This window comes from Euprymna scolopes, chromosome 10 (genome assembly GCF_053919585.1).
Source record: "Euprymna scolopes isolate OS-2025 chromosome 10, ASM5391958v1, whole genome shotgun sequence".
NCBI lineage: Eukaryota > Metazoa > Mollusca > Cephalopoda > Sepiida > Sepiolidae > Euprymna > Euprymna scolopes.
In genome coordinates, this window is record NC_136491.1 from 109,508,114 (window position 1) to 109,531,013 (window position 22,900).

Sequence of the window (22,900 nt, forward strand, 5' to 3'; positions counted from 1 at the left end):
TTCTTCTTCCGTGTTGATGTCGTACAAGTGTCTTCCGCGAAGATTCTCGTATTTTCCCCGCCAGTACTTTCGTTAATGGGAGCCACGCAGCATGCGTCTCGCTCCATCGCGGATCAATTCAAAAAGAGGAAATCCCTTTCTTGTTCATCCACTGCGCATAGCAGAACAGGGGGAAGGGATCTTAATATGGGTGTGTTATTGCTATCTCAGTAAGGGAAAATTGTCGTCGTAGTACATTATAGTTGGGGCTGACCATCCCTTTCTGTTCATGTCCACCGATTCTCTATCTCTTTCTCTCTCTCTCTCTCTCTCTCTCTCTCTGTACTTCCCTACTCACTCCTCTCTCTGTATCTCATTATTCCCTCATTTTCGAACCTCCTCACTGGCAACAGTTACAAAACAAACGAGAACAAAATGGCAAACACGGATGATGCTTGCTCGACTTTTAAATATTCTATAAAAACTTTAAATCCGGCCTATAATTACATAACAATATATATATATATATATATATATATATATATATATATATATATATATATATATATATATATATATATATATATATATCCTAGTTCTAAAGTAAAGCCTCTTTTTTTAAATCAAAAGCTAAAATGTGGAAGAGCTACTAAGAGGAGAGTGGTACTATTCAAATAAGTGGTCAAGAAATGCGTTTTCTACATAGTCATCACCACTCTTAATGCACCATTGCCAGACTATTTTGAGGTCTTACGTGATAACGTCCATAATGTGCCTTGTAACACATCTTTGATAAAACAGTAATAACTGACCGTTTGAAGATAATATTCGACACATTATTGCCGAAATACATCCTTATGTAATGCGTAGTTTGTTGAAATTAGACCTCCAGATTATGACATGTACGCAGGAGCCGCAGAGGACGGGCATATGCACGAATTTGTATTTAAATCATAAATACAAAAAAAATCTTTAGAAAAAATCTCAAATTTCGATAATAAAACAATTTTTGTGATGTTAGTTAATTTAAATTCTGCGCATATAAACACAGTTTATATATATATATATATATATATATATATATATATATATATATATATATATATATATATATATATATATATACACTACTGATCAAAAATTTAAGACCACTTAAGATCTTTAAAAAGAAACCTTTTTTAAGGATAGATTTTAAACTCTTCCGACTTAGGTTACTAATACTACAATCTAAAAGGTTATGGAAGCACAAAGGTACATCCCAAAAAATTTATTTACAAAATTTGCATTTTATTTTTTTCTTCCTCACCAAACTTTCACAAAAAAAACACGGTTAGCTACAACCACTATCAACTGCCCCTCACCCCCACTATCTCTGTCTAAATCTAAACGCAAATTTCACGAATACAGCTTTTTTTCTAGAACTGTTTGCCTGTGGAACATTTTTTCATTGGCTTTTTTCCGGCCGAATACCGTATGGTAGCCTTTAAATGTAATGTAAACAACATTTTTGTCTAACCATCTTCTTAAATTATAAAACTGTACCTACGCCATTACCGATTACTACACTACCATCTTATATTCATTAACCCTTATACTCGAGTGGCCTTCGGGCCTTGGTATATGGTGACTTCTTTATGAATGCCTATTATTCCAGCCATGAATGCCTATTATTCCTGTCAAATATTGAAATTAGGTAAACCTTATAAAATTGTGCATTCTTCGTCTGATCCGTTTCCGTATACGAGTTTCAGATTATAAATATTGAATTGTTAGGATGAATAGCGAACTTAACCTTCGCTTAAAGACGTTTCTATTCAAGATTTTGTCTTTTATTACTTGTGTCAAAACCGCTATGACATTTATATCGAAAGCGACATAAAATACGTTGATTGTCAACCGGAGACGGTTATATTATCGATCGGGACTATTTCAGCCTACTGCGGATAATGGGAAGCTTTTGTTGATTTTAACAATCTTAAATGTACAAGTGTTAATATTGTTTAAATTCTTGTTTATTCTGTACGTTCAAATATTTTAAGGATGAAATTTTATCGCTGTTTTCTATGAGCTAAGTTTACCTACTTGAGCTGCTCCTCTATGGAATACATTACATACGATAACGGAAAAAAATTAAAGATGAGCATGAGGTACCGGAAAAATATCTCGATGTTCTGAATTCAATCCTTAGCGAAGTCTGCGAAAAAATATCATGATAATTAAAAAGAATGTTCCAAGACATGGAATACATGGCATGAAAACAATGTTCCCTCTTGAGATTATTTAAAGCGTTGGATTAGTAATTTTATAACGAGTTTGACAAAAGATAGCTGGAAAAAGTCAAATCGCAGAACAACAGAAACGTCATAATAAATATTCGCGATATTTGCGGAAACGGAAAAGCATTAAGAAAATGTGTTAAACTTATTTGATATCATACTAAATTGGAATTAATAAACGTTTGTTTCCCCTAAGGCTTCTTTTCGTATCTAGTTTTATTAACAAATATGCATGTTTAAATATTCATCAGTTTTAGAACTTTTATGTTTGAAAATATTTCCATTTTAATTTATTTTATTCGCCGAAAGTTTGAAATTTACTACACAAGTGACTGAGCTCTTACAAATTTTTTTCGACCACTTTTACGTTCGATCATTGTATTTTGTTGTTTTACAACAAACTAATTTGTTATACGTTGGTTTTCACACTCGCCTACATCATTCCATCCAAGTCCCATCTCGCTTAGTCTTCATAATTATACATATATATATATATATATATATATATATATATATATATATATATATATATATATAAATACATATGTATGTACTTTGGAAATATATTTTCAAATTTTGTATTCAAATATAAATAATAATAACACAGAGTTCATTCAGATAGCTCGATAGTGCTATACTCGAATAATATAGTGTCTGTGACGAGGACTATATCAAGGTCGATGTACTTTCTCGTTGTTAGATTTTTATGTATATCTTTAGTGTTATTGAATACCACACTGATATAATATTAATATAAACATGTATGCAGAGAATTATATATATATATATATATATATGTGTGTGTGTGTGTGTGTGTGTGTGTGTGTGTGTGTGTGTTTGAACATATTTTCATTTTAATTTATTTTTTAAATCTTTATTTAATTTTTTTTTAAATCTTCCCCCCATTTTATGAACTTTATTTTATGCAAAAAGTTTTTGTTTTGCATTTATGGCTAGCTTTCATAGAATGCTGTTTCAATTAATGCAAGTACCAACAAATGCATAGCTTCGCTAAAATATCCATTTGCTTATATTTTCCTGTGATGAAAAAAAAAACGCATTTCTTTGAAATTCCGCGGATTAAGGAAATGTATATATTTCTTATTTGAGTATCCTGTCAAACAATAAATTAATATAAAATATATTTTTAAACTTTTACATATATATTCTTTATTATATATATATAAACGTGCTCACAGCGGATTGCAAAACTTGTTGGGAATAGTTGTAACCGTCTCTAAGGAGTGATTGGATGGAAGATTTACAGTTCTATGGACGAGAGGCAATTGTCCATCCTTTCACGAAACAGCTGTAAGAGCTTAACGCCAAAATAGGTGAATTTCTATTCATGTAGGTTGTGATTTTATTCAATTTACGTCTATATATATATATATATATATATATATATATATATATACATACATATATATATATATATATATACAGTGATGATCATATTTATTGGCACGGTAAAATAAAAGTTAAATTTTGTCTAATAAATTCTAAAAAAGGGATTAAATTAAAGAAAATAACAAAGTATATTATGTATTTTTAACTGGCCTTTCCGATGCAGCAATCGGATTTTAGAAAAAATAAATAACAAAGGAACAACAAACATAATTGCAAAAAACCCTCGTTCAAAATTATTGGCACGATTCAATAATCAATTGTATAGCCTTTGGCCTTGATTACCTTCCTCAGTCGCTTTTCATAGTTTACAACCAAGTTGTTGCACTCTTCAGTAGTAATTTTAGCCCACTCTTCCTGACAATAATCCTCCAATTGAATAAGATTCTTAGGCTTCCTTTGCATTACCCTCAATTTTAATGTTCTCCATAAATTTTCAATTGGATTTAGGTCTGGGCTTTGTGATGGCCACTCCAAAACATTAATATGATTGTCCTCAAGCCATTTCCTAGTCAGTTTAGCCGAATGCTTTGGGTCATTATCTTGCATGAACCACCAACGACGACCAAGTGAGAGCTCTTTAGCAGAGTCTTTCAGGTTTTCATCCAATATTTTAACATAATCTTCCTTTTTTATGCTACCTGTGACCTTAACAAGTCGCCCTGGTCCAGAGGCAGCAAAGGATCCCCAAAACATCAAACTGCCTCCACCGTGCTTTACTGTGAGTATGGTGTTCTTAGGCAGGAAAGCTTCGCCAGATTTTCTGTAAATATAAGACACTTTATTATGGCCAAATAACTCTATTTTCGTTTCGTCAGTCCATAGAACACGTTTCCAGAATGCAACATCTTTATCAATATGACGTTTTGCAAAGGCTAGCCTTGCTTTCAGGTGCATAGGCTTCAATAAGGGAGTCTTTCTCGGACGACATGCTTTTAAACCAGCTCTCTTCAAAACTCTACCAACTGTATGTCGAGATACATTCACTCCAGAGGTGCTCTGTTCATCAACAATCTCCCCAACAGAGATCCTTGGGTTTTGTGTAACGTGCATCCAGGAGATAAGCGCCCGCGTGTTTGCGTGTTGTGTGGGTACGTGGGAGAGACGGATGAGGGGAAAAAGACTTACCTCGAGACCAGCTCAGCGTTACCGACCAAAAATAGAAAAGAGGGACCAAGATGGCGACCACCGTCTTTTGTAAAGTATGATGTCTCGCAAAGTCACACGAATTCTCGGAATATGCAAATTTAGCCGGCCCAGAACGACGATAAAAGCGGGTGAGGGGAAAGACGTGGGGGAGTGACGATTGAGTTGGCTGGGGAATCGTGTGGCTGTTGCTTCTTGTGCCGTGTTGAGGATATCTTACCGTGTTAAAGAGAGAGTCGGGCGGCATCTTCAATTTTTCCTTACATTTTTTTTCTTACAAGCTATTTCGGCCATTTGGCCTCTAGGACTATGACCGAGTCGAAATTTGACTTAAAGCTCATACCCGAGTTTGACGGGTCCACGTCCATCGTCGACTGGCTTGAAAGGGTCGAGCTGACGTGCGACCTTTGTGAGTTGAAAAGGGTACACACTGTAATTCCCCTGAGATTGGCTGGGGGTGCCTTGAGTGTATATCAGCAACTCAGTGCTGCCGAAAAGGGAGATGTCACCGCAATTAAAGCTGCGCTGTACAAGGCATTTGCCATGGATCCTTGTACGGCCTATGAAAAATTTGCTTCCCGAAAACTTCTACCGGAGGAAAGCGTGGACGTTTTCTTCGCTGAGTTAAAGAAACTCGCAGTTCTGTTCGGTGGAGGGGTGTCGGAGCGGACGCTCGCGTACGCGTTTGTGGCGGGCCTTCCCACTCGGGTGAAGCAGCTACTGAGAGCCTCAACCAGCGTTTCAACAACGACCATGGAACACTTGATGGAACGTGCTCGAGCCATCATCAAAGATGAGGAGGACCTGGGGGAACCAGTTGTGATGGCGACACAGACAGGCCAGATTGGCGCTCGGGAGATTCCGAATCAGAACCCTGCAAGCAATGGGAAATGTTTTCGCTGCGGCCGACGCGGACATTTTGCAAGGAATTGCACCAACAGGGGGCGTGTGCGCTGTTTTAAGTGTGGCGGTTTGGGGCATCTAGCCCAAAACTGTGCGGGAAACGTATCAGGGGAGAGGACGTCAGCGCCGCCCTGCTCCCCGAGCAAAATTTGAACAAGGCGCAACCAGTAATAACCGTCTACGTAAACAGGATACCCTGCTCAGCACTTCTCGACTCAGGCTGTTCGCATACTATAGTGAGCACCAGGCTGTGTCCAAGTTGGACTAAGAGGAAGATCAAAGTCACCACGATAGGAGGCGAGACCCAGACATGCTGTGGAGCTGGAACTGTCAAGATCTACACGGACACCGGTGCAGCCACTAAGATCAATGTGCTCGTGACCCAAGGAAATCTCCTGGGGTTTGACCTGTTGCTCGGATACGATGCCATCAAGGCGCTGGGGGGAGTCGCAATTCATCGAGATGGAAAGGTGCGATTCTTAGAGGCCCCAGTGTGTGCAGCGCTCCATATCGATCGGCCGGATTTTACAGTGGACTACGACTCGCGCAAGAGGGCCTGGATTGCATCTTGGAAGTGAACCGAGGGAATGGCACCGACTAAACTCAAGAATGGGGTTGCAGAGTACCCTATACCCAGTGAGGCCCGAGCAGAATACGAAAGGGAACTAAAGGCGTGGATCCAAGATGGCTGGTTAATCCCCTACCCTGAGGACAAGCTTGGGCCTCCGAAGGGTCTAATACCCTTGATGGCAGTAGTCCAGCATAACAAGTCGAAAGTACGGCCCGTGCTGGACTATAGGGAGCTTAACAAGCATATTGAAGCCTACACTGCCGATGCTGACGTATGCGCCAGTAAGTTGAGGGAATGGCGTCAGAAAGGCACTAATGTCTCAATATTGGATTTACGAAAAGCCTATTTACAGGTGCGAGTTGATGAGACGTTGTGGCCGTTCCAGACAGTTTGGTTCCAGGGGCAGAGGTACTGCCTTACACGCCTTGGCTTCGGCCTAAATGTGGCACCACAGATCATGAAGACTATTGTCAACACAGTATTGTCCCAAGAAAAGCCCATGAGGGACTCAACGTCAGCTTACATTGATGACGTATACGTCAATGAAGATGTACAGTCTGCGTCGTGTGTCAAAGAAAAGTTGGCTCAGTTTGGTCTGGAATGCAAGAATCCCGAACGTTTAAGGGAAGGAGCACGTGTATTGGGATTGGATGTTTATGAAGAGGATGGCACCCTACAATGGAGGCGTGGCAGTGAAATTCCAAGCATCCCCAACCTCGTTACAAGGCGGACCGTTTTTTCTTGGTGTGGAAAACTTGTTGGTCACTTACCGGTCTGTGGCTGGCTCCGCACAGCTGTTGGTGTGATTAAACGCAGAGCAAATTTAACAACCACGGGTTGGGATGACATATCCGATGATGTCCTACTAACTCTGATGATTAAAGAGACACTGGAGAGAGTGAACAAGAAGGACCCTGCCTGTGGGCGGTGGTGTGTTAACGGAGACAACGTAGGTGTGTGGGTTGATGCCAGTTCTTTGGCGTTGGGAGTATCGTTGGAGCAAGGAGGAAACGTGTTCGAGGATGCGTGTTGGCTGCGGCCCGTAACAGATTCTCAGCATATCAACCTGGCAGAGCTGGACGCTGTTGTAAAGGGGGTAAATCTGGCCCTGCAGTGGCAGTCTAAGAAGTTGACCTTGTACACAGATTCTCTCTGTGTCTACCACTGGGTGTCTGACACACTTTCAGGACGGACACGAATCCGTACCAAGGCAGCAAGCGAAATGTTAATACGGAGAAGGCTAGACACGCTAAAAAACCTGGTATCTGAGTATGGGCTATCACTGAGCGTCACTCTGGTGCCATCACATTGTAATCGTGCTGACCAACTGACCCGTGTACCTCACAAATGGTATGAAGCCGCGAAGATGGGAATGGAGATTACTGCTCGATCTTGTGCAGTTGCAATCGACCCATGTCAAATACAAAAAATTCATGCACAGAGCGGACATCCAGGTATCAAGAGGACCCTTTATTTTGTGAGGCGTGCATACCCAGCAGTGACCAAGATGGATGTCAGACAGATCGTCAGAAATTGTGAGGCTTGCCAGTCTATTGATCCTGCACCAGAGCGATGGCAGAAGGGTCGCTTGGAAGTTGAGAGTGTGTGGCAGCGGCTGGCCATGGATATTACCCATTACAGTGGCAAGCCCTTTCTAACTCTAGTTGGCTGGGGAATCGTGTGGCTGTTGCTTCTTGTGCCGTGTTGAGGATATCTTACCGTGTTAAAGAGAGAGTCGGGCGCCATCTTTAATTTTTCCTTACATTTTTTTCTTACATTTTGTTTTACTTGTCGAACAATTTTCCGTTCATCTCTTGGGGAAAGAATCCTTTTTCTCCCTCTACTCTCTAAACTCATAACGTGGCCTTGCGATTTGAACTTGTTTATTATGGCTCTAACAGTGAATTTGGGAAGGTTTAGCTTCTTTGAAATCTTATCATAGCCCTCCCCATTGGTATGGCATGCTACAACAAGCTTCCTGACGTCTTCGCTGTGTTCCTAAGTTTTAACCATGGCGATTGAAAATTATAATTTAGTCACTTATAATAGTTTAATTAAATCGCTATCTAAAAATTATCTGAAAAAAAATATTCACTGAATTAGCGTTAAACAAGCATAATATGGCTATAAAAAAGTTCAGAAAGCACGTAAACCGGAAATTGATTGATATTATACTGATACTAAAAGAAAAACAAAGCCGTGCCAATAATTTTGAACAAGGGTTTTTTGCAATTATGTTTGTTGTTCCTTTGTTATTTATTTTTTCTAAAATCCGATTGCTGCATCGGAAAGGCCAGTTAAAAATACATAATATACTTTGTTATTTTCTTTAATTTAATCCCTTTTTTAGAATTTATTAGACAAAATTTAACTTTTATTTTACCGTGCCAATAAATATGCTCATCACTGTATATATATATATATATATATATATATATATATATATATATATATATATATATATATATATATATATATATTACAAAACCTTTATATTAAAGAATACTTAATTAGATAATTAGATTAAATATAATGTAAACGCACATCATGCTATGTGACCCTCATTTATGGAATAGATTTTGATCCTGTGCTATTAGATTTGGAATTAGAAATTGCTCCTTTTATTCACCACGTTCAGAAATCGGCATCAATAAAATGCACGACGATAATGCTGTGTTTAGAGATTATAAGATGTAATCATCGAAAGATTAATCGATAGCATGAAAGGAACTCAGAGTGCTCTACCTTTGCATGCTAGCGTCCTTTGGCGAGTCTTTGCCGGAACACAAGTCAAACGGACATAATGTAAAAGTGATACCGGAAACAATAAAAGAAGCGAGAGAACACAGGTCACTTTCAGGAAACAAAGAGATTCATACATCAAAATGACAAAATCAAAGTTTGCACAGTGACTTGAAAATACGAACTACTCTATCTATCTATCTATCTATCTATCTATCTATCTATCTATCTATCTAATTCTCCCACAAACATATTAGTTACGATTCTTTTTATCTATTTCTTCTCCCCATCTCTCACATTTCTTCTCTCTTTCTTTTGATATCTCTCTTCTTCTTTATCTTTATGTATCTCTCAGTTCCATCCTTTTTAGCTTTAATCACATAGTCATCTATTGGTCGCCCAGTACATTACTCTGAAAGCAATGAGATTTTCAAGCCTCCTTCAGAATTTGTCCGGATTAAGAGGGTTGCCGTGTTGTAGCAATTTCTTTCTTCCTCAACCCTCCCAATCTTTCTTTCTTTCCCTTTCTCTTACCTTTGTTTTTATCCTTCTTTTCTTCACTACATTTATCAATTTCTACTTCCGCTTTCTATTTATCTCTCTTTCTTCTCTTTTCTCCACGATCCCCTTTCTCTTTACCTCTCCTTTTTTTTTTACTCTAGCTCTTTGTTCTCTCTTTTTATCGTTCTCTTCACCTTCACATTTATCTCTCCTATTTCTTTCTTGCTCTATATCTTTTCATTGTCTTCGATCTCTACTCTTCTATCATCTATTTCTTCTCTCAGACTTTCTCGTAATTTCTTGCTCCCATTCTCTTTCACTCGCCCTCATCCTCTCTCTATGTATTTCTCCTTTTCCTTCTAGCATTTTCTTCATCTCAGCACTTAAATAAAAACACATCTTCCCTTTGACAAATTTTCTCTTTGCAAGCAAATCATCATCATCATCATCATCATCATCTCATTTGAATCCGAATGATTCTGTTGTTTGCATTATTTTCCCCTGATATTTTTTTAGTCAGAATTCTTTCTAGAAAGACATCGGGTACTCAAGTGAGGGAACACATGAAGGTTGCAAACATCCTAAATGAAACGAACTGGATTTGAACTTGGAACATTCATGTCGTCAGGTTGTGTCGTTAACCACTCGACCGTCGTCACCTGTCTTTATTATCAAAAAAAGAAAGAAAAAAAGAAAGATGATTGAGAATTATTATGGAAGACAAACTGATCTACATTTAACATTGGATTGTAGAAACATAAATAGTGGGGAGAATAGCAATGCCTATCGGAATGAAGTTGAATGGTTACGGGCGAGGACTTGAATGGCATACAGGAATAAAATTTAATGGCTACACGCGAGAACTTGAATGCCATACAGGAATGAAGCTAAATGGCTAGAGGGGAGAACTTGAATGTTATACAGGAATGAAGTTGAACGGCTACCGGGGAGAACTTGAATGCCATACAGAAATTAAGTTGAATGGCTACACGTGAGAACTTGAATGCCTACAAGAATGAAGTTGAATGACTACAGGGGAGAACTTGAATGCCGTACAGAAATTAAGTTGAATGGCTACACGTGAGAACTTGAATGCCTACAAGAATGAAGTTGAATGGCTACAGAGTAGAACTTGAATGCCTATACTCGACAGTCTAAGGGCTTAGTTCAGAAGTTTGTGGGGAAACATTGCATTAGGATACTTTCCCCCATAACCCTTGCTCCCCTTATTTTGTCCTCTAGTTCTCATATTTCTGGGGCGATGATTATGACAGAGAGGAAAAAATTGATGTTTTCTAGGTCAGAATTTATTCCATCTAACATTTATCGTTGGAAAGTTTTTGCCATGGAATACTAGTCATTTACACCTTACACCAAATTGATTCAGGCGTTGTTTGGATCGATTGGCATAAAATGAATTAATAAATAAGCAAACCATGATTATACACAAGAGTGTGTCAAATATATTGATATTTTTGTGCGATGTGTCCAAGAAGCCACATCATTAAACAAAGATGTTAAACCTTTTATGATTGGAATTGGTTGAAAACGTCAAGCATATACAGAACTGTATTTGTAGTGAATCATATTAAATTACATAAAATACTGTGAGTTTAAACTATTTCGTATATGGTATCTTCGAGAGACTAATCCTTTTACTCTCCAAATAAATAAACACAATTTTTTTATTGTCACGGATATATAACTTTAAAACGTATTACTCTTGTTTGAATCAGTTATACAACTACATTTTTAAATACTATACATATACATACATACATATATATATATATATATATATATATATATATATATATATATATATATTATGAGAAACGTAAGAAAACGGCAATTTGATTTCTTTAATTGGATAAATAATTTTCAAGCAGTTTATAAATTAATATTTGCTATATTACAAGGGGCGTTCAATAAGTAATGCCACTGACCCACTTCCCATAGCAGTAGAGCAATGAAACTTGGCACAGTTATTAGTCTTTCTCTATATAGGAACCACCCAGAGTTATGCAGTTCTCCCATCGTTTAATGCAACTCTGGAGACCGTTTTTTTTAGAACAACCCAGGTTGGTCCTCCAACCACGACGTGACTTCAGAAACCAAGGCTGCATCATCTGGGAAACGCTTTTCTTTAAAAACAACTTCATGGCTGGGAAGAGGTGAAAATCAGAGGGTGCAAGGTTAGGAGGGTAGGGAGGATGGGGAATGATTTGATAACCACACGCCAGTGCTTCTGATCTGGCGACATGCGAGTTGTGGACCGGAGTGTTATCCTGCAGGAGGGGGGTATCTTTGCTGATCTTGTCCCGTCTCTTGATTTTGATAGCTTCCTTCCAAAAGTGAAGCATAATAGGCTCCTGTAATAGTAGTACCCTTTGCCAGTAAATCTGTCATCACTACTCCGTCCTTGTCCAAGAAGACTGTGAGCATAACCTTGCCAGCGGAGGGCTGCGCCCTTGCCTTCTTTCGAGGTGGTAAGCCTAAGTGCTTCCACTGCATTGACTGGGCTTTGGTCTCTGGCTCATAGTGATGGGCCCAGGTTTCATCATATGTAATCAGTCTTTCGAAAAACTTTGACTCATCGTTTTGGCACATCTCTAAATTAATCCTCGAGCACTCGTCGCGTTCTCGCTTCTGGAATGGTGTGAGCAACCTGGAAATCCATCTGGCAGACACCTTATGCATATGCAAATGGTCATGAATAATAGTTTCTACAGACCCTGTACTAATCTTCCCATCTTGGGCTATTTGGTGAATAGTAATGCGCCGATCTTCCAAAACGGCAGCCTAAACCTGACGGACAGATGCCTCATCAATGGCAGAAGGGGGCGACCAGGTCTGGGAGCTGTTTCCACAGACTTCCGGCCATGTTTGAATTCACGATGCCAGCGTTTTACAAGATCATATGATGGAGCATTATCACCATATGTTTCTTTCATTACATCAAAAGTCGCCTATGGTGTGCGTTGTTTCAAATACAAAAACCGGATCACTGCTCGACATTCAACAGTTCAAACACATGTAAAACAGAAACCACAATTAGTTCAGAGCTGTAATTTGCCACATAACCCGTAGAGATATAAATCATTGCATTGCAAAATTTCAGCTAGATCAGACAACTGGAAGTGGGCCATGGGCATTACTTATTGCACTCCCCTCGTACATTTGTCGACATTTGGTAAATATTAACATTAAATAATCAAGTGTTTTTTAAAAAAAACAACATAAATTGCTACAAACTCTTTCTTAAAATAAACTTATACCGCTCACTAGAAAGAAAAATAACGATGAGACCGAAACAGAGAATAGAAAAACAATGACAAAGTCTCTCTCTTTCTCTTCGTTAACGACGCTATCAATTTTTATTGTTTCTAAATTCAAGGAAACCTTTGATCTTGCACACCAACTTTTGCATTTTTGTTTTCTAAAAGAATGTTGCAGTGTATTTCTAAATTGTAAAAAGGGTGTGTTTTTTTTAAGGCAATACAATGTAATTGTTTTATCTGCCGCTTGTACGCTTTTACAAGTATTTGAAAATATTGGACAACAATTTTTGTTTTCAATAATTTTCTTTATTACCTATTGCGTGTACCAGGTGTTGTGAGTATGGAATCCCAATTTTCGGGATGAAAATCCCATTGTCAAAGATGACGTTAGAAAAAGATATGTCACATCTTATATATTTTTTCTCTAGTCGGTCGTTATTGGAACGAACGTAGAAAAACATCAAATTATTAGCAAGGGAGATAAACTGTCCATTTTAATGATAAAGGTTATGCACCTTCGCTAATAATATTTTTGTTTTCGACTTAGGAGACCATGATTAAGTTGCGCCCACTCGACGTACATATACCCGACAAAGCCGCTTATCAACAAAATCTCCTCCCGTCACTGATGAGGTCCCTAAATGCCAGAAAGCGTTTGTCTCTAATAGTTTCTTTCATCGGACAGCTAGACTTTGGAGCCCTCATTCCTGTCATTCGCTTCCCTGACTCTACTGATATGCAGAAGTTTAAATGTAATGTAAACCAATATCTTGTTAATCTTTATTAAGCTTGGCGTACGTTCAAATGCCAATATGCCTTCTTAGGTTTGTACGTGGGTAAAAAAAAATCGAAAGGAAAGAAAACAATAACACCAATGTTTGGTTGGAATTTTTGTTCAGGAAGCCAGTATCTTTAGAAATCTTAATTTGGTAGCATCAGATGCGATTACATGCTTTTCCAAAGTTAACCTGGGAACTAAACGAAAATTCCACATTCCCCACGGCTCCCAGATAGAGCCTCGCGACTCGTATCTTTTAAAGTTATACTCAGTACCTATTTTCAGTAGCAATGTTTGCAGGACGATGCGGGTGCTTGCAAAGCCAGATTGTATTTGATATGTAAATAATCTGATTACAGGAATGTTCAGGGAACGTAACTGATAGCGGATTTTTAAACAAACGATAATATTACAAATAAAATTACGGTAAAAACATTACGTTTCAAGTATAAATTCCAATAATTACAAAAATGATCGAGTAGATGTGCTAGATGTAGTTTCCAGAAAAAGTCGTAGTTTTCACTTTTTTCAATGGTGAGTTTCAAGATAAACAAGAGGAGTAAGTTAATTTGTCATACAGAATTAGTTGCACAACTCTTCCACATCAAAACAGACGATATAACTCGATAATTCGATAAATTCTATTTTTACTCGTTATTATTTTTCTATTGGAAAAATTTTTGTAATGTCTGGAATTTGTACTCATTTCGCGTGACATTTATGAACTTACAATATTTCACTTGAAATGCGTTTATTTTAAAATCCAGTATTTTGCATAAGCAACAAAATTTCCCCTTGCTTTATTTCCATTAGTGGCAAGTGTGAACCGCCGGTGGTGGTCAATTCCTCATCTATACCAATGAAACTATCTTGCAAACAAGAATCGATTGGCGCCACGAGTTTTACGTCATTTGAAACTAGAAGTGACAAGTTTGTTATATTTACAATGATCAAATTATAGCGGCTAATCATTGATTACCTTCTTAACTTTTCCTTCGTTTTATATATACCAAACAAGCATCATTATACCTTCCAAGACTGTAGTTACGTTGGGCGTTGCTATAGCTTTGTTTTCTCGTAGCGTTTCAAATTATCATTGAAGAAAACATCTCTAGAATGGACTGGTTATCTCCAATAAAATCTACAATGGCACCCAACGGAGCGCATACCTCCGCAATCGACCGCAAGCAACATTATTATACCTTACAAGATTATAGTTAAATTGGGTGATCAATTTGTTTTCTCGTAGTATTTAAAATTATCACTATTCAAAAACACGAGTCTCTATAACTGCCTGGTTAGCTTCAGTAAAACTACGAGTATTACGCAGCATAGTACAGACCTCCGCCATGGCAAAAAAGTAAACATTATTATACCTTTCAAGATAACAATTAAATTGAGCGTGTCTATAACTTTGTTATCTCTTGGTGTCTCAAATTACTGTAGAAGCCAACACACTAGTCTTTAGAACAGAATGATTATTTCAAATAGAAACTAGAATGGAATTCAGCAAAATGCATACATCCGCCATGGCACAACGGTAAATATTAGCATAACTTAAAAAAGTAAAAAAGAATTGTATTATTTAGATTACAGAAGTACCCCGGGATACGGTATTAAAAATTAGTAACAAAATCGATGCGTCCATTCAGTCCCGAAAGACAAAAGATACCTCCTGTAGGGACAGCTACGCGTGTAATTGTGTGGCAAGCGTTGCCCAACCACACCTTTCCTGAATCGGAACTGCTTGAGTCCAGTGGCAAGGAAAAGTCCAGGACGACTGGAAACAATGCCGAGCTAAGTGGAGAGCACATATAGCACCTGCAATCCCAAATAGTCACCCATTTGATACTGACCAGGCTCAGCCTTGCTTAACTTCAGTGATCTGATATACAGTATATAATGCACATGTATATAATCAAGTAACATTATAAATAACATCGTAAGGCGGGACGAATACTATAATCAGAGGTCGGAAAACATCGTATTCCACATCGTAACCTGAAAAAAATATCCTAGGGCCAACGTATATCGGGGTTCTATTGTATCAGAAAAATGTTGTTTTTTTTTTCCATATCGGATATTATTTTCCAAACGTTTTGGCAGATGTAAACAACTTTCATCACGTTGGTCTTATTCGGAACTCTGGTAATTTCCAACTAAACATCGAAGTAGATCATTGTTTTCTCGGTAAACTCAGGCCTAATTCTTAAGTGGTTGTTATTTTATTCTTAGCATATCTCGCTAATACTTAGGATTGACACGTTTTAACCACTAGAAGGCATTCAGGCAGATGTGATTATTTCTTTAGAGACATTATCCGTTGCGTACCTCATCTAGGTGGATATGTAATACAAGTTATTAATCATTACTTGAAAAACTCCAAATTAAACATGTGCAAAAACAATACTTTTAATAGTTTTATATAAGAAACTAATATATATATGTATGTATGTATGTATGTATATATATATATATATATATATATATATATATATATATATATATATATATATATATATATATATATATAGGGTGGGACGATAAACGTGTCGGTCTAAAGGAAACTACACTACAGTGTTATTTAAAACTTTCATTGAAAAAATCAATCCAGATAGCTTTATTATATAGTAGAGTCTTCAGGCTCAATCACCGCCCCGATACGGGTCCGAACTAGGAGCCCATTTTTCCACAAGCGCCAGCGGGAGCTCAGCGAATACTCGGCGGATGTCAGCGATCAGACCTGCTTTGGTGCTGTGAGGGGTCCGGTTGGTGATGTTATCGACATATAATCAAACAAAAGTAATCCAGCGGGTTCAGGTCGGGGAATGCTACATAATCCAAAACAGTGCGCAGACTGGCTCCTTCAGGAAAACAACGGGCCAGATGCGACTCTGAACATCACGGAGACATGAAAATAATGCCACAGCAAAAGTAAAGGTGTTCTGGTGTTATTTGCGTGGAAGTTAAAAATATCTTCCTTTGCAGAGTTCTAAGTAAGTGTTAACCGCCGGAGAAGAAGGGAAACTCTATAAGAAAGTATGTCCCATTGCCTATGCGTCACGCATACAATGATGTTTTATAAACTGTTACAAAGGTATTATACACACGCGCACACACAATGATAATAAAGTATGCAGTTTATACATACACTAACGGGGGGGGGGTCGCCCGACTTAACCGGGTTGTAAAATACGTTTAAATATGATATTTGAATTTGTTCAGGTTTCGTAAAAGAACAGCCCATAAATTACGCAATCATTTGAGCCCCTTTAGCGCTAGTCTGTGGCGTTTAGTTTCGGAAGAGATCATTGGAAAATATGGGGACACAAATAGTGGGGCAGACAGATATTAAGACAGACATATAGCTTTTAGATATTAGACTAGCGAGAGAGAGAGTGAGAGAGAGAGAGAGAGAGAGAGAGAAAGAAAGTCCGCCTGGCTTTGCCCGGTCGTCAAATACGCTTAAATATGATATTTTAATTTGTCCAGATTTCGTATATATTATTATAGGGTCGTGATTTCCAATGCAAAAAAAAAGTATTTGGGTGCTATCAGCTGGAATCGGAACGATAAGCAAAACTGTAGCATGCAAAGCTGATGACGTTACCACTGTACCGACGTGACACGCACATGAACTGATTAAAAAGAAACTAAGATGAATGTATAAAATGTATAACGATTTTTCTCAATTTTGACCTCTTTTTGACCTCTTAGAAAGTATTTTAACCGGCTAAATACCTATAAAAGACAATAAAAAAAATCAATCATTTTAAATACCTCGCGCCGCTCTGCGACTTTTAATTTTGGAAGAGATAGTTTAAAATATGGGGACAGACAGCTAGACATAGTGTCTTTCATATATTAGACTAGCGGGGGTTAGGCGCCGGGCTTTGCCCGGTCGTAAGATATGCTTAAATATGATACTTTGATTTGTCCCTATTTCGCATATATTAGTATAAGATCGTAATTTCAAAAGTATAAAAAATAGAATTTGGGTGCCATCAGTTAGAATCGAAACCGAATGCAAAGCTAGAATTCATAGATGGTGACGTTGACACTGTACGTGACCCGCATATAAACTGTTTTAAAAAAAACTAAGATAAATGTACAAAATGTATAACAATTTTTTTCAATTTGGACCCCCTTTTTCACCGCTTAAAAAACTATTTTTACCTGCTAAAAACAGTCCATAAAAAATTGAATCACTTGAGACCTCTAGCGCCGCTCTGCGACTTTTAGTTTCAGAGGAGACAGTTTGAAAATACGGAGACAGACAGACAGACTGACAAAAATAGTGAGTTTTATGGTCAGAAGAACTCTACTCGATAACGAATAGCCTATGCAAGAATATAGAAGAGCTAGGACCACCTTTCTTTCTACTATAGAAGACAGAAGTTTAACCTAAAAAAATAAAAAATAAAAGAAAAAAAAAGAAAAAAGTAAAATTACCATACTCATGTGCGCACTATAAACTATAAATAGATATAAAATCCGGGGAAAGGAAGTGAAGCTCCCCCCCTACCGTCACACTAAGAACAGGGTTACGCTCGCTGACAGACGCGACAATTTTGAAGATGGGCAAACAATATAAGCTAAGTTAATTTAACAAATCCTAATATTACCAAAATGGCAACTGCTTTTTTTTTCTTAATTTTGACTAATGTATTTTAACTATATGCGCATATATTGTCTTTAACTCTTTGTTTCCATGCGAGTCGTTTCTTCTATTACTTTATTTTTTATTTATTTATTCACTTTGTTTATTTATTTCTCTTTTTGCTTTTACCAACTGTGTATACCTTCTCTTTAAATGTATTTATTTAATGCATTTTAATTACATATGGGTAAAAATGGTCTCTAACACTTAGTCCCACGCGAGCCGTTTTTATGGTCAGAAGAACTCTACTCGATAACGAATAGCCTATGCAAGAATATAGAAGAGCTAGGACCACCTTTCTTTCTACTATAGAAGACAGAAGAACTTTATTAAGTAGTATACTTAATATATGCAATCACCGTACGCTTGCTTGTATTTAAGTGTCCTCCATGATACCCATACTATACCAAACCACTGCACGTGGCTCATAATTTGACTGGCACTATATTTGTAACTGCAATATACATAATCCGCGCTGTGATACTAGGGCTAATTTTCTGAATAGATGCAACACTCTGCGCCTGACCTTAATGACTACAATTCCAAATCCCAACGAACTAGCTGTCCCTATAACTGGGAGGGAAAAACCTAATAGCTAGCTACGAAATCTTATACATTTTACCTCCAAGACGATTGCGTTTGTCTTACCTGCATGCATAAAAAAAAAATTTCCTCCCTTCTTCAAACTAAACCTTACCTGTAACTCAAAAATCCTAATGGAAATCCATCTGTAAATAAATAACCCCTCTTCTCTTGAACGCTAACAATCTACTCCTTCCAACCCATCCGCCACTTAACTCCCACATTGCTCCGCATCTGTAGTGGAATCGCTAACTTCCAGCCCCTAATCCCTCACATGCAAACTGTTTTAATAGCCATCACTAAACATCTATACATTTCTACCTCTAAGGCATGCATTACAGCTCATTCCTATCCAGTAAGGGACTTAACAGCCTATGCACACAAAGGCAGGTACTTAACAGCCAAAGTACCCAGAAACAAAGCGATATGCACTACACAACTGTCTCCTCGAGTTTTGCAACGATTAATTACGTTATTGAAACGACACTCCTTGTTATGCAAAACGCCCCATGACTGTTACTAAAAAATACCTACAACTTCAACTCTATTCGCACCTACTGAAAACCTGCCCATATATCTATTCACCTAATTACGCATGACTCAAAACTTGCTGTCTCATCCATGCTATATTGCACTTACATCTTAACCCTCCTATCATCTAAAATAGCTCGGGCACAACTCGTAGCTCAATTCTTAATACCTACTCATACTGTAACACTATACTAGACCTAAGCTAACATTAATAAAATAAAAAAAGGGTAAGACTAAAATCACATTATCTCCTCCCTAACAAGCCCTCTTACAAACATAGACGCTTACACTGCATGAACTTCACCCACCCCCTTTATCCATTAACAAGTAAATAGCATGTCCCTAAATCACTTTGAGGAGTGTAACTAATCAGTAGAGATATAATCCCCCACAAACTAACCCAGTAACACTAACAACGCGGGGTCGCAGAAATACCTGGATTAGAACCTAGGCGCGGAGAAAACCCTCTCAGGGCTGACGGACCCAGTAGGTCTTCCCAGATCATCCGTCTAGGAGAAGGAAAACTCGTAAACTAAACCAAAGGGGAGAGAGGCCTCTTCAGTCTTGGATGACAACCTTCCTAGAGCTGGTGACTCAAACAAATTCACCGGTTTGCAAACCTAAATTGCTTAAGGAGTAGATAGGCTCTGTCTATCGCCCGGCTTCCATACTCCTTCTTTGCCTATTAGTCAAGCGCAGAGACACTATCTCAGTGATTCGACAGAAACACCCAGCGGTAGATCTTGTTTCCTGGCTAGGGCAATGAACGCCGTTCTTCCCCATTCCCAGCATGCCCCACCCCTAAAACTGAACATTTGGGAGTGCTTGAGTATAAGATATGCCTGAGCGATTAGATTGGGTTGACCTTCTTCTAAAGGGTTGAGGATACCGGATTGACAGTTCCTGGCTGCTGTTCCCGACTGGTAGTACAGGAGCCCTAACTCTTTGGTAGCGCTTAGAGCGGCTGCTCCATCAACAGTTGAATAATATCGGGTTGTTTGCAGTGCCATGACGCGCATGGAAAGGGACCCTGCACTCATCCCCGGTGGGCTTTCCTGAGGCCACAATCCTAATTGGAGAAAGGTCAGCTGATGGTCTACTTGTGATGCATGTCTGAAGCTCCGCATAACCTCTTGTTTAGCTCCCCTTACCGAAACTCTTAAAAAAAAATATGACGACAGTACAATCTAAAAATAAGCTTAAACCAGGATTAGGGACAAACAAATTCAACTTGCCTCCACCCTTGAGGCTCTCATTCACAAATATCCGTGGGCTTAGAACTAACTTAGCTGATGTTGAAGCATTTCTCTTAACAAATACCCCGGATATCTTAGTACTAAGTGAGACTAACCTACACTCCTCCATTTCCTCTAAACACTTTAACATGCCTGGATATCTCCCACTCTGCCGTAAGGACTCTGACAGACATATGCACGGACTTGGAGTTTACATTCGTAATACCCTTCCCTTGACTAGAGAAACAAACCTAGAAACAGATGATCAAGCCTTTATGTGCTTTAGACTAAACGTGCAACACAGTATTAGCTACTATTATTTTCTCTACCGCTCTCCCTCGACTCAGGACTGCTCCATAATAAACAAAGTATCTGACAGCATAGACACGGCACTGTCCCTCGACACTAGCGCACAAATACATGTGTTTGGTGACTTTAATGTCCACCACAAAAACTGGCTTGGATTCTCTACTCACACAGATGCAGCGGGCAGCACAACCCATAGCTTCGCTATATCTCACTCCCTATCACAAATTGTTACATTTCCAACCCGTTTTCCTGACCAGGAAGAACAACACGCATCACTTCTAGATCTGTTTTTGACCACAGTTCCCGATGACTGCATAACGAAGGCCTCTCGGGAACGCTGATCATGCAGTGATAATGGTTGAAATCGCCCTAAACTCTAGACCCAAAACTGAAGAGCCAGTGCTCAAAACAACGAGATATTATAATAAGGCTGACTGGGAAGCCATCAGGGAACTAATTAGAGATGCTCCATGGAAAAATATTTTCTCTCTCCCTGCTGAACAATGTGCAAACGAGACCACTGACTGGTTCAAAACTGCAATCGAAGCGCATGTTCCCATGCGGAAATTTTATAGTAAGCCCCACTCTCCCCAATGGTTTACGTCGACTTGTGCAACTGCCATTACTCAAAAGCAGCATGCATACCGTAGGTTTAACCGACATAAGTCCAGTTCAAACAGACTGAAGTATATAGAAGCTAGAAATAACGTTAAGAAAGAAATAGCGACAGCTAAGAGAGAATTTACGGAAACCACAAAAAAGCGCATCGAAGCACAAAAACTAGGAACTCGAGACTTCTGGAAAATCTACAACAGTGTAGTAAATAATGGGCAATCAACAATTCCCCCACTAACCAACAATCACGAGGCTGTCTCCTCAGCAACCGACAAGGCTAACATGCTTGCCAGTCGGTTTGTCTCAAACTCCACACTGGACCCTTCCAACCACCCCCTACCTAACTTTCCTATGCGGACAGACGCCACACTAGACGATCTGAAAACCACCCCTGCTCAGGTGCATGCTATCATAAAAACCTTGACACCTCAAAAGCATGTGGCCCCGATCTTATCCCAGCTGTGCTATTAAAAAAGTGCTCAGCCGAAGTAGCTCCAGTTCTCTCCAAACTCTACAACAAATGTCTTAATGAAGCTTACTTTCCGGGCTGTTGGAAAATTGCTTCTGTTTTCCCAGTATTCAAGAATTCTGGCGAAAGGACAGACCCATCAAATTATCGCCCCATTAGCCTCCTCCCACTTTTTGCCAAAATATTTGAGACCATAATTAACCATGCTCTAGTCCATCATCTTACAGATGCTAAACTACTGACTGACAAACAATATGGATTTAGACAAGCCCGTTCCACAGCAGACATCCTCACTGTGATCTCTGAACGTATATACCATTCACTGGACAAAGCGGGGGAAGGCAGAGCGGTAGCTCTAGATATATCTAAGGCTTTTGACAGGGTATGGCATGAGGGTCTCCTCAGTAAAATCAGATCATACGGTATCACTGGTAGAATACTTAACATAATTAAATCCTTCTTAGATAAGAGAAAAATCCAGGTAGTCCTCGACGGTCGCACATCTAAACAATATGATATAAATGCGGGAGAGCCCCAGGGTTCTATCCTTGGACCTCTATTGTTCCTGATATTCATAAATGACCTCCCCGACAACATTGCCTCTGAGATGGGTATATATGCTGATGACACTACACTCTATGGCAGACACGACAGGAAGACGAATGAACACATTTCTAAAGAAATGGCAGAAACACAAGTGGAAGACCTCCAATCTGTAGTGGAATGGGGACAAAAGTGGTTGGTTGCGTTCAATGCTGCCAAGACTAAACTAGTTTCATTCAATAATTACAAGAAACCCTCTCTACCACCCATAGCAATGGCCAACGACTCTTTATCTGAGAGTCCATCTTTCAAACTCCTTGGCCTAACGTTCACAGGAAACATGAGTTGGAACAATTACATTGAAGGCATTGC